The sequence below is a fragment of the Ammospiza caudacuta genome, chromosome 1 (genome assembly GCF_027887145.1).
Source record: "Ammospiza caudacuta isolate bAmmCau1 chromosome 1, bAmmCau1.pri, whole genome shotgun sequence".
Lineage (NCBI taxonomy): Eukaryota > Metazoa > Chordata > Aves > Passeriformes > Passerellidae > Ammospiza > Ammospiza caudacuta.
This window is the reverse complement of record NC_080593.1, coordinates 85,508,565-85,517,048: the sequence shown is the minus strand read 5'-3', so window position 1 is coordinate 85,517,048 and position 8,484 is coordinate 85,508,565. Positions and strand designations below refer to the sequence as shown.

General features: G+C 49.7%; 1 protein-coding gene across 1 annotated transcript in view; it reads left to right on the top strand.

Annotated features, from left to right (window-relative positions):
* Positions 1 to 4,434: 4,434 nt before the first annotated feature.
* GRB10 (growth factor receptor bound protein 10) overlaps positions 4,435 to 8,484 on the top strand; it is a 144,833-nt gene continuing 140,783 nt past the window's right edge. The window contains exon 1 of the mRNA XM_058805251.1: positions 4,435 to 4,657. The gene's annotated coding sequence lies outside the window, so the exon portion shown is untranslated. The remainder of the gene's footprint in view (positions 4,658 to 8,484) is intronic.

Genomic DNA, 8,484 nt, shown 5'->3' with positions numbered 1-8,484 from the left:
CATTCTACTAGTTCAAGATCATGCTTAATGCTGACTTTCATATAATGCTTTCATGAAAGTTCCTTTGAGAGGGAAAGCAGTGGCCAGATTCTGATCTCTCCACTTCAGATCTTCTGCTATTGGATTTTCATTTCCTAAATCAACGTAATAGAAAAGAAAATTACGCCTGTTCTCAGTATATATATGAAATATAATAATGTTTCTAAAGAAAACTTCATATCTACTAGACAGTTTTCATTAGTCTATTTAATAAAACATGAAAATGACCTTTTTCTCTGTTGGAACTAACTGAATTGTGAGCTTAGTGTCCTTTGGCAAAGTTCCAAAATGAAAAGTCACCCTGCAGAGTTCAAGTCTTTGTGGAAAGCAAACCAAGTCCACAGTACTTGAACTCCAACAGCCATTTATTATCAGGTATTGAGTCTTATATGTAGTGCTAAATAGAGAGAGAATGCCTATATTCTGCTTATATTTTGGACCTGGTTTTGAACACATGAGAAAATTGCATTAATGCAAGTATAACTTGCATTAATGCAATTTTCTGAGGAGCATAAATGCTAAAAAGAGCTTTTCCTGCGCTTTTTGGATATCTTGAGGTAGAGAACAAAGAGAATAAAGTGATATCCTAAGCCAAATTGCACCACAGGTTCTGAGCTTGGAAGCTGCAGGGCAGCAAGACCTTCTCCAGCTAGGAGGGAACTGCATTCCCCATCCTCTTCTCCCCCAGTGGCCTGGAATCCCTTGAGCACAGCCAGGGAGTCTCATAAGTTGTCCATCCTCTTCCATCATGGGTCAGAGGAATCTGTCTTCTCTAACCCTAACCCTTAACCACTGTGGAAAGAAGAAGAAAACAGGGAGCTAGGACAAACTTCTGGGTACAAAGTCCCGAAGGCATCAAGGCTTCTGCCAAGGCTGTTTGCTTTTACTTTTTAGACTGTCCTTGAGCAGGAATAATGTTTACATAGCCACAGTACATTATTGCCAACATTATTTCTTGTGTGCTTTTTCTTGCAGAAAACGATCATCTTTTCTTCTTAGAGAAATAATCAGCATTTTAGGCTGTTATTTTCATGATACAGCATTGTGTAGGGTGTTGCCAGAGATTGGCTATTTTAGAGAAATGATAAGCATGTCCCCTCGCTGCTACTGAAAAGATGCATTGCTACTTCTCCACTTAACCATTTCAGTGGTGCTGTTTTGGATAAACAATCTTACGACAGTACAGTTTTGTCTTGAACAACACAGCTGTAGTCTAGGAAACTAAAAATATCTTTCCTAGGGTTTTTATTTGTCAGATGAGTATTTTCAATATTCATGTGTATCTATTTTTTTAACCCACCACAAGATGAAAAATATTATACTAATAAGACTTGAGCAGTTGCTTATTTTTGTATGTATTAGAAAAAAATTTAAGTACATACACATGCTTAATAATAACAATAATTCAATTGAACGTTTTATCATTGTCAAAGGCATCTTTAGAGGAATCCATCAACTCTTCTGATTTTCACACAAGTCAATTTACTGTCTTGAAAATGTAACGTTAATGGCACTCAGTGTACACACTGTAATCCTTTAAAATAATGTACATGGCAAACGGATATGTTCTCATGCATTAATAATTTAAAAGTTAATTTTAGGTACTTAATATGATTAACTGATGGATCAGCAGTCTTATGTATGAGGAACAGTGAGCACACTGAAAGGAAGAGCACACTGGAAGGCAGCCAGGTGGCTGCCTGCATGATGCTTCAAAAATACCTGAGTTTTATCCCTCCAGCTTCCCTCAGTGTCAGATGCAGAGCATCACGGTCATTAAGGCGGTCTGGTTTCAAGATGGAGCGTGCAAATTGCCTCAGAGGCTGAGATAGCAGGACTTTTGGGGAAGAAGGGTATGTTTTAGAAGGTGGGAATCCCTGCAATGCAATCCTGCTGGTGGTTGGCTGGCTCTGCAGCACCAGACCAGTTATATAACTTCTCTCCTTTCACTTCTCGCTTTTTGAGGACACGCTGTAACGCAGAGCTGTAAATTGATATTGCAGGGTGGAAATACTACAGATGACAAAGTATAACCATTGCACTGTGCAGCTAGGGAATGTGCCAGGGGCAAATAGCACTAAACAGCGTGTGGAAGAGGCATGTGCTGAAGTCCTTGGCCATGCCCACAGCAGCGGGTTCTGCGAAAGCAGCAACAACTGGACACCTATTGCACAAACCCTGCTCAAATCATACAGGTACATGCACGGCTGCAAAAAACATGGAGATTTTCTCTTCACTGGGAGGCACAGGGAGCAGACAAGTGGCAGCAGGTACAAGTTGCATGAGGAGAGGTTTCACCTTGATTTTGATTCACTGGAAAAAAAAATAAAATTTTTACAGCTAGAACAATCACCCACAGGAAAATCATCCCCAGGGGTGGGGTGGAGTCTCCACAACTGGAGGCTTTCAAGATGCAATTGGACAGGGTGACAATCTCATCCCTTTCCCATAAAAAGTTGCACCAGGTGATCTTTGGAGTTCCCTTCCAATCTGGGCTGGATCTACGTGTGCATAAAGTTTGTTATGTAAGCATGTGGGACTGTGATGCCAGCCTACCGTGAGTAGGTGCCTTCTTGCCGCTGAGTAATCTCAGGCAGAATGTGATACCACATTCACCTTTTCACTAAATAGTGAAAGCCTGGACAGGAAACTGCTTCTCCTTTGGTGAGGCACCAGCACTCTGAGGCTGGACCCACAAAACGCAAGATCAAGGTGAATACTGGTTCACACGAAGGCAGGACAAACCAGCCTGGTGGTGGGAAGACAGGGCTGAACGGGGCTGGGAAGTGACAGCGCACAGAACAAGGTCCCGATGGACTGGGTCAGCACAGGACAGCACAGGACAGGACAGCACAGCACAGGACAGGACAGGTCAGCACAGGACAGCACAGGACAGGCAGCAGTGGTGCTGACAGACTGAAGAGCAGCGCTCAGCCCTGCATCAAGCGGAGATGGCCGAGGGGAGCGCGGTGCCGAGAGAGGCCGGCTCATGCTGGCGGCATGAGCAGGGTGAGCAGCGAGCAGGCAGCAGAGTGGCACGTGTGTCCAAGAGGCTGAGGTGACACGCTAAAGGAAACTGGAGCGATTATTTGAGGACTTGAACAGGGAGAGTGAGTGGTGAGAACAGAGCGAGACCAGAGCATGGCTGGAAACACGGGGACCGGAGGGCGGGCTGATAAGAAAAGCATTCCTTTAAATACAGTAAAGAAGAGCCACGGAGGAAGAAAGAGCAAGAGCAAAGAAGATATCATGTTACATTTCAAAATATATTCAGCTCGGGCGCTCAGCCACAGTACTCCCATTAGTGTACATGCATCCGTCTAGGAAGAAAAGCCCAGAGATTTCTCCCACTTCTCCTGGGGCTCAATTGCCTTTTATAGGGCTGACCACTTTCTTATGAGAGGTGTTTTTGCGTCTAGTGAAGTAAATATTCCTCTCCTCACAGAGTGTGACGGCTCTTGTTGGAAGTCAATACGTTTTAAACCAGTAGCTCTTAGGGAAGCGTGCAGATTTACTTCCCTTAAAATAACTTTTCCACAGTCCGAGTTGTTTGCAAACTACTTGCAAATCGGATGGCTGGGAGCTACCGTGGTGAAACAGCGAAGGTCCCAGCGCACAGAAGTTCGCAGCAGCAGTCTCCAGTAGCGCTAGTGGCAGCCTGAGGATGCCGGGAGAGCAGGGCGCTTCGCAGTACGGAGGAGCTCTAAACAGCCCACCGTGCCAGCGGCACACGGCGGGAGCCCGCTCCGTGCTGTCCGGAGCGCAGGAAGGAGAGCTGGAGTACTTGCCCTGCGCAGTTTTGCGGGGAAAAATGTGAGAACAGGACAGGACCGATGAGGTTAAAGAAAAAGTCCGAACACAAATGCCTCGCGTGTGCAGATGCTCTGCTGGTTTTCAAGACAAACCAGCCCTTCCCAAGAAAAGCACGCGCCGGTGCTACCTGCGGGAGAGCTTTTGTTAGAGGGCAGGAGACCCGCCGCAGCCCCACGAGTGCCGGCCCCGGGACGGGGGAGGGCGGACAGGGGCGCCACCACAGCCGCCGCCACACGGCCCGCGGCCGCCGGGGCTCCCGGCCGCCCCCTGCCCTCGGCGGGCCGGGGCTGCGGCTGCGTGCGGCGGGGGCGGGAGCGGGGCGGGGCCCGCCGGGAGTCAGCTGGGCGCGAGGGGAGAACGCGGCGGCGGCGGGCGCCGTTAGCACCGGAGCCGGCAGCAGCGCGGACAGGCAGGCAGAAGTTTTCTCCGCAGACTCCTCCCGCAGCCCGGGGACGCCTTTGCGGTGGCGCGAACGTCCCTATTCGCGTTGGGTGTGTTTTGCTTTTTTTTTTTTTCCTTCATCGCTTTTTTTTTTTTTTAATTGTGTGTTTTTAATTTTTTTTTTCAGTTTTAATTTTTTCTTTTGTTACTGTTGGTTTTGAGGCGCGTGGCTCCGAGAGCTCGCTCTCCCCCGCCCGCGCCCCACTGCACCGCGCCGCCCGGAGGATCCCCCTCCCCGCCCGCGCTCCCGTCCCCGCCGCCGCCGCCCACGACCCTTCCTTCCCCGACCCCCCGCGCCCGCCCCAAACTTGGCGGGTGCGCGGCGCCCGGCGGGGACGGTGCCGGCCGCCTGCCCGCCCTGCAGGTAAGGGGCCGGGGCGCGGCGCGGGGCGCGCAGGGGGGCGGCGGCTGCTGCCCCCGGGGAGCCGCAGCGGGGTGAGGCCGGGCCGGGGTGGGTGAGGGCTCGCCGGCTTCTCGGTAGCGGAGGCCGGTGGGAGGAGGAGGAGGAGAGCAAACTTCCTTTTCCTGGGGCCGCCGGCGAGCCCCCACCCCCCTGCCCAGAGCGCCCCCCGGCCGGCGCGGAGCCCCCGGGGTCGGACGGGGTTCGGCCGGCGGCCGCGGGGCTCGGGGGGTCGGCCCTTTTCCCGACTCGGGGCTTCCTTGCCGCGTTTTGTTTGCTCGCCTCGCCCCGGCGGTGCCGGGAGCCGGGCTTCCCGTCGCCCCGCGCTGGAGGAGAGCGCAGACCTGCCCCGCCAACTGCTGGCGGTGCTGCTGCCGCCAAACTGCCCGGTATTCCCCCCGCTGCCTTCGGGCTTTGCGGGAGGGCTTGGCGGATGGGCACTTGGCAGAAATGCCACCCCGGGGTGCTGCCACCTTCCTGCCGGTGTGCGGCCGTGTGCCCGCCGGAGAGCGGGCCTGCCGAGCCCCGGCCGTGCCCGCAGCCCCTCGCTGGCCACGGAGACCCTTCCCGGGGGGCGGTGCGGAGCTTCCCCGGGCCCAGCTCCCCGCCGGGGAGAGGCGGGCACGCATGGCTCTCATTGTATAACCCTGGTGCTGCAAGCCGGGCTGAAACTGTGGCATCTTTATAAGAACAGTTTGCAGTGAATTGGTTTGGCAGATGAACTCCTGCACAATCCTCTTGCCCGCTTCTGTTGCTCGAGTGCCAGCGCCCCCTCCCATCCCTTTCCCCCTTTTCCCCGCTTTCCTTTGAAGCGTCGCATAACTCTGTATTGCCAGCAGGATGGAAAGTGCTGATTCAGCAGCCAGGAGCCCCACTCCATCTGAAGTGGTGGTCTGCCTGAAATACTCCCATTTGTTGAAATGGGAACATGTGTTGCTGGTATGTCAAAGCAGCATTGATCAGGTTTTCTAAAACAGACCCAAAGAATGTGCTTTGCTTTTCTCTTCACCAAGGCAGAATGACTTTAGGGTTGGGGCAGAGCAGGAAGGGGCAGGATGCTAGGGATGTGGGCATCTGCCACCTTCAGTTAGGCTTCGAAGGGACAGCTGAAATTGTTTTGCCTCTTAAAGCTGCTTACATGTTTTAATGGAGATGTGTGGGATGTGTAGCAAGGATGCATTAACACTCCAGCTCCATCTATTCCTGAGTTCTGAGGCTAGTAGTTGTACTTACAGCTCTAGAAAGGGTACAGAGAAGGGCAACAAGGCTAATCCTAGGATTAAAAGGAGTGAGTTATGAGGACAGGTTAAAAAAAAACCACCACAAACACATGGAGACTAGAAAACGTGCTTGGAAAAGGGGAAATATGCGTGAAACTTTAGATGAGAGCTCTGGTTGTGTTTCATGATGCTTTTGGGGCTGAGACAGGGTGCAGGAGCTAAGCAGGATGCTCTTCCCATGCTGTTAGTCTTCTTCCAGGGCTTAACCTCTCAGAGAAGCATAAGGAGGAGAGCTGTTCCAGAGCTGTATTCCTCTGGCTACCTTTGTACAGGTATATGTTAATATCAGAACTGCTTGGGTTTTCTTTCTCTAACACCGGACTCTTTAAAATTCAGCGCAGTGTAGAGCAAACAGCAGAGCCTGAAGAGCACTGTTTGGTAGCTTTCCTGCAAACAGTAAACCAGCAGAGCAGCTGATCCTGATGCTTGCCTCTGGTGCTCGTTATACCATGTTCTGGTCTGATTTATTTTCTTCACTTGGACATTATTTGTTCTTAAAGTAGGTCTTGTTTGCCCTGGCTGCATATTAAAGATCTTGTGGTACTTGCATGGTTTTCCTTGGTTTTGTTAATCAAACTATCCCTTCTCTTAGCACTGTGTGAGTTGGCTTTTATCCTCGCATACAGCCCCACCTGGATTTCAGAAGTGTGTTCCTGTGTTTTTTAATGTGTAGTCCAAAAGCTCTGCCTAAATGCAAGATGGATTTCTGCATCTCAGTTCTGCTGAAGAGTATGGTGTGCACTCTGTGAATAAAACAAGTGTTTGCAGCCCTCTGTCTTGCGAGTGCTTAAATGACTCTAGCAAGAATCTTTGCGAAGGCTTTTTAGAAACCTTTGGTCATGTTCTCATCTGTGCTTGGGATGTAAATGGGTGAAAAGCGTCTGGATCTTTCTGGCAAAGGTATCCTTCCAAGGCAGGGAGTTCCCAGCTGGCAGAGGAGAGGCATAGCTGGGTCATGCACTGCTTCTGCCAGCAGCACCAGAGTGTTGTGCTGGGAATTTGTTTTCTGACAGCCCCAAATGAGCAGATGTCCCCCTGGAGTTCGAGGCACCATCATCTTCCCTGGGCACAGGTAGCAGTGGCAGCAGGCAAACTGAGGGGCTCTGGGCTGGTGTCACTCTGGGTGGGACCCTACTGTTGCTCCCTTTTGCTGTGCTGCTCTGCACGTGGTTGTGGAGGTGATGGTGCTAAATGAGGCCAGATTTCCAGGTGTAACTTCTGCCTAGAGCAGCTCAGCTCTTTCTTAGGAAGTGTGTCTATATGTTTGTGTGTGAAATGCACTCAGGTGCTTCTTCAGACCACTGAAATGTGGGGTGGGGAATAGGTGGAGGGGTGCCTTTTGATGTCCAATGGTAAGCATTTTTAGGATGCATTTAAGTATTTGCTCAATTAAAAATTTCACTGGTTGCAGCAAACATTGTGGTGAAGCCCCTTACTATTTTCTGCTGGCCTTTTTATTCTAAATCTCAGAGTGGACTTTATTAATGGGGTCAGGGAAAAGGCTTCTCTTCACTTTGTGCTAACATTTCTATCCAAGCTAAGACTATGGAAGCCTGCTTTTCTTTGGATTTATCTCAGCTATGAGAGTATTGTTGCCAGTTCACAGTGCAGTGTTTCTTAAGTGTGCCCACCTGGCCCAGTGTTTTCATAAACAAGGAAGATAACTCCTGAGACCTCTGCCTCTATCAGGCTTGCATGCAGCTTGCCAACTGGCTTGGCTACAGTGTGGTTGCATAAGCCTCCTTCTGTAGGAAAGCAGGCTAAGAAGTTAGGATTGTTTTTCTTGGAAACTGGACCTGCTCCTGGCGATGTCCAAAATATACCAGTTGCAACTCTTCACCCAGGGAAATCTAGGAATGGAGATCCTTTACCAAAAAAGTTGAAACCCCACAATCCTTTATAGGAATTAAAAGGAAAGAGGTTGCCAAGGAATCCCTTTATTAGCATTGAGCTTTATTTACAGGTTTGCTATCTTTACACTGCCTGCTGGTCAGGAGAGCATGTTGCAATCTAAACTTGGATGTGGCAAAATAGTCTTGATTCCCATTACTTTTCCTCCCAGACCAGTGGCTGTTTTGAAACGTAATATTATGAAGTAAACAGATGCTACCTCACTGACTTCTCTTTCTTTATAGATGTTGAACTGTGCACTTCTGAGCTAGTCCTGTGCCAGGTCTTTCCCATTCTCATGCCATCTGTTGAACTGGATAGCAGTTCTCCCTTTAGCTCAGTAGGGCTCCTCTGTCACATTGGGAATGTGGAGGGCACTATCCTAGAGAGCCAGATTCCACTATGAGAGCATCATTAAAGAAAACTGATCATCAGGGTGAGGCATCCTGTCTGCAGACAGTCTCTTAACATCTTCAGTGATGAAACAACTAGAATACCCTGACTTTAGATGATTTGGTTGGATATATTTGACATTTCCTTCTCTTATATGCTTTATTTCCCTGGATACCATCTTGTCAGCAGGTATGTGTGTAGAGAGACAGACACTATGTTTTCATACAG